The sequence below is a fragment of the Rutidosis leptorrhynchoides genome, chromosome 3 (assembly GCF_046630445.1).
Source record: "Rutidosis leptorrhynchoides isolate AG116_Rl617_1_P2 chromosome 3, CSIRO_AGI_Rlap_v1, whole genome shotgun sequence".
Lineage (NCBI taxonomy): Eukaryota > Viridiplantae > Streptophyta > Magnoliopsida > Asterales > Asteraceae > Rutidosis > Rutidosis leptorrhynchoides.
In genome coordinates this window covers 202426568-202431950 of record NC_092335.1, presented here as the reverse complement: position 1 = coordinate 202431950, position 5383 = coordinate 202426568, and positions in this window count along the sequence as shown.

The window sequence follows — 5383 nt, the reverse complement described above, 5'->3', positions numbered from 1 at the left end:
ACCTTCTACCAGAGTTCGCGAATACCCGAGAGTCTTGGGCCGGACTTTAATTGGGTGTTGGGAAGGGTGAGGTGAATTTTGCGATACCCGAGAGTCTTGGGCCGAATTTCACGTGTATCTATCACGGACGGTTTACAATCTGAAATCGTGGTTCGCGGCAAACTCGCCACTATAACAACCCAATCCTCGTTATACTAAAAACACGACCCAAAAAAAAAAATTTAGATGACAGTGTATCTGGACGGCGTCCAGTATCGAAGACCAGGACGGCGTCCCACAAATTAGGACGGCGTCCAAATGAACTAATCCGGACTGATCAGTTTTCTTTTATGCGTGAACGAAAAACCCGCTTCCCGACACTTTTCAACGAAACCAATTATCACAACACATCAATATATGTAAAACTAAGAGATTTCCACAATAAAAACCAATTTTACATCACCGGGCCCACAACGACCCGTTTTACTATTTCGTTCAAAAATACAAGTTTCGACCTCAAAAGTTTAATTACCAAACGACACTTAGAGCATGGTGTTTGGGGTTAAACTACCCAAATCTTGGTCGAACTTCCAAAAAGCTAAAACCCCCGAGAGCCACTAATCCAAGCGAATACCTTTGCCCTTATCCAAGCCGGATCCTAAAAAGGTAAACAACGAGAGGGTAAGCTAACGCTTAGTGAATGCAATAATTATACACATACATACATAATACACTTACTTGCAAGCACTTACACAAATACCTCATACACGCTAGCAATTTACATGGCATACCATCGCAAGTATAACTCTAAACCCTTCAAGATCACAAGCTAGCACAACAATAGCATATATATAACCCGTATAATATAATATACTACAATACAACGCGTAATTATGGTTAACCAACAACACAAGGGAATGGTACTTCGAATTTCCCATCAGTGTTCATAACAACCGTTAGTGTACAACGAAATATATCACTAACCCCTAGTCGACACGGACAACGAAATATCCGTTCAAGCAATCGTTAGTGTACAACGAAATATATCACTAACTCTTGGGTAATTTGGACAACGAAATGTCCATCGTTAGTGTACAACGAAATATATCACTAACTCTTGGTGGTATAGACAACATATACCCGGCCCCTTTCCCGCCCTACTAATAGATACATTATATACACACATGTATAATCATTCCACTCACCTTGTCGTCTAGGCGAGATTTCCAATAACAACTTGAAATCTTCAAAGCGAGTCACCTAACACAATTAATTCTCAATTAATTCACATAATAAGTTGGTCTTCCCACCAACTAGCCTAACTAGTGCATTTATGACCCAAATGGGTATTTATGACCCATTTGCCCTAGAATCACCAATTCAAGGTCCAACTCCTCAACAAATCACTAAAAGCTAGTGATTAAGGTTCTAAGACTCCCTTCATTCATAACTAGGGTGTTTTCATACCCAATTTCACCCGCTAGGTCAAACTTACCCATTTGACCCATTTTAAGTCAACAAAGAACCCTAGAACCAATTTTACTAACAACTTAAGTGAGCTAGTGATTTGCTAACCCATTAAGATACAATAACTCCATTGAACAACTTGAAACCCTAGGTTAGTAAATCTCGAGTCTCTCATAACCCATCCTTACCTAAAATCCCCAAAATTGCCATTAATGGGTTTATGTTCAAACCTAACCCAAACCCTAACCCCTTAGCACTAATTAAAGTAAAAAATGAAGATTAGGACTTACCACCACTATCACCACGAAGCTAGTGACTAGATGAACAACTTTACAATGCGAGCTAAAACCCGAAAATGGCTTCTTCCTCCTTTGCTTGAGCTCTCTCACTCTAGGAATCACACACTCTCTCTCTCTCTATAATGAAGTGAAGAAGATGAGGTTGGTGTAAGTGGAGTAATGACTCCCCCAAAACTGACCTAATGGCCTTTAATTCGTTCCAAAAGTGAAAATACCAAAATGCCCTTTAAAAAAAATATCAAAAATCCAACAGCTGGCCCGCCAGTTGTTCTGGACGGCATCCCAAAATCCAGACGACATCCAGCCCTTAAATGTTGGACGGCGTCCCACGGTTTGGACGGCGTCCCACCTGCTGAACAAAAACAGGATGTTACAACTCTCCCCCACTTGAACCGGATTGCGTCCTCGCAATCCACGCCGCATGACAAGCAAGAAGATAAACCAATACAAATTCTTCGGGTTCCCATGTAAACTCGGAACCTTTACTACGACGCCATTGGACCTTAAAAGTCCTCATCTCTTTGTTACGCAACATTTTCACCTTTTCATCAAGTATAGCAATCGGCTCTTCGACATACTCCAACTTGTTGTTTAACTCAATCTCATCTAATGGCATCCATGACGAATCATCCGCAAGACACTTACGGAGATGGGAAACATGAAATGTATTATGGATCCCCGCAAGCTCTTCGGGTAATTCCAAACGATAAGCAACTTCACCAACACGAGCCAAAATCTTAAATGACCCAATAAACCGAGGAGCTAACTTTCCCCGTTTTCGAAACCGAATAATACCCTTCCAAGGTGAAACCTTAAGCATCACCATGTCACCTTATTGAAACTCGATCGGTCGCCTACATTTATCGATATAAGACTTTTGTCTGTCTTGCGCCGCCTCTAAACGAGCCCGAATCATTTCGATTTTATCATTTGTTTCTAAAACCAAGTCGGTGCTCCAGACTTCCCTTTGACCCATTTCACCCCAACAAATCGGGGTTCGACACCTTCTACCATATAACATCTCATATGGTGGCATTCCAATACTAGAGTGAAAACTATTATTGTACGAGAATTCCACCAAAGGCAAGTGTTCATCCCAACTACCACCGAAATCAATAATACACGCTCGCAACATATCCTCCAACGTTTGATTCGTACATTCGGTTTGACCATCCATTTGAGGATGGTACACCGTACTCATATTCACCCTCGTACCCATATCTTCACGAAACTTCTTCCAAAATCGAGAAGTAAAACGCGTGTCCCGATCCGAAACGATAGACGCGGGAATGCCATGTCTCGATATCACCTCTTTAATGAACATTTTCGCGAGTGCCTCCGACGTAATTGCTTCTTTAATAGGAAGAAACAATGCACTTTTCGTCAATCTATCAACAATCACCCAAATAGTATCAAATTGGGTTCTTTCCGTTTTTGGTAACTTGGTAATAAAATCCATGGTAATATGCTCCCACTTCCACATCGGAATTTCTAACGGTTGCAACTTACCATACGGCTTTTGGTGTTCGGCTTTAACTTGCAAACACGTGATGAAAAGCTCAACATACTTAACAACGTCGCGTTTCATGCCCTGCCACCAATAATCTTTCTTCAAATCAAGATACATTTTCGTCGCGCCCGGATGAATAGAATATTTTGACTTGTGCGCTTCATCAAGAAGCACCTTTAGATAATCACCCATCTTAGGTGAAAGGACCCGTTCATATACATTATAAACGATTCACAATAGTTGATTACATCGCGAGGTATTTGACCTCTATATGATACATTTTACAAACATTGCATTTGTTTTTAAAAGATAAACTTTCTTTACATCGAAAATTGACAGGCATGTATACCATTTCATAATATTCACTATTCAACTATAAATTGACTTAATAATAATAATCTTTAATGAACTCAATGACTTGAATGCAACGTTCTTCGAAATATGCCATGAAAGACTTCAATTAATATCTTTAAAATGAGCAAATGCACAGCGGAAGATTTCTTTAATACCTGAGAATAAACATCTTTAAAGTGTCAACCAAAAGGTTGGTGAGTTCATTAGTTTATCATAATCATTCATTTTCATCATTTTAATAGACCACAAGAATTTCATTTCCAGTTCTCATAAATATACGTCCCATGCATAGAGACAAAAATCATTCATATGGATTGAACACCTGGTAACCGACATTCACAATATGCATATAAGAATATCCCCATCATTCCGGGATCCTCCTTCGGACATGATATAAATTTTTAAGTACTAAAGCATCCGGTACTTTGGATGGGGCTCGTTGGGCCCAATAGATCTATCTTTAGGATTCGCGTCAATTAGGGTGTCTGTTCCCTAATTCTTAGATTACCAGACTTAATAAAAAGGGTCATATTCGATTTCGATAATTCAACCATATAATGTAGTTTCGATTACTTGTGTCTTTTTCGTAAAACATTTATAAAAATTGCGCATGTATTCTCAGCCCAAAAATATAAAGGGTAAAAAGGCAAATGAAACTCACCATACTGTATTTCGTAGTGAAAATACATATAACGTCATTGAACTAGTGCAAGGTTGGCCTCGGATTCACGAACCTAAATTAATTATATATAATTATATGTTGGTCAATATTTGTCTAACAATTAGGTCAGGTCATAGTGTACCACAATCCTAATGCTCGAGACTAATATGCAAAAGTCAACAAAAGTCAATTTGACTCAAAATGATTTCCAAAATTTATACATGATTATAATATATTTTAAATATTTTTAAAAGATTTATTAGAGTAAATAATATAATTCATTTATTAATAAATAAAATTTTATATTAAAACTTATATAATAAAATATACTTTTATATATATTAAGTAATAAAATTTATAGGGTTCATTTAATATCATAAAGATAATATGATAGGTATTATTAAAGTAATTTATTACACGTAGTAAAATATGTTTGTATTACATATTTATTTGATAAAATAATATCTATAATGTTAGTAAGTAAAATTTGTATTATTTTGTAATAATAATTATTATTATAAAAATATCAATATTTATAATTACTAAGGTGATATTATGATAAAACGATAATTCTAATTATGATAACTTTAATATTTACGATAATTTTTAATATTATCTTTAAAATAATAATTCTATTTAAAATGATAATAAAAATGATATTTTATAGTAACAATGACATTTCTATTAAAATGATAATTTTTGTTAAAATGATAATTTTTGTTAAAATGATAATTTTTGTTAAAATGATAGTTTTGATACTAACGATACTTTTAATAATAATAGTAATGATAAAAATAATAAGAACGATAATTTTATCTAAATCAATATCTTATAATATTTTAATTTTATCATGATACTCTTACTCATTATTTCCTAATCGTTTCGTTTAATAGCTTTTAATCGTCTTTTATATCGTGCTCATAATAATGATAATAATAGTAATCAAAATAATTAGGTGTTACTAATATTAGTTTTAATTACAATAATACTAATAATGATAATTACTATGACATTATTAACGATAATGATAATATAATAATAATAATAATAACAATAACCATTTTTAAATAATGATATATATATTAATAATGATAATAATAATAATGATAATAA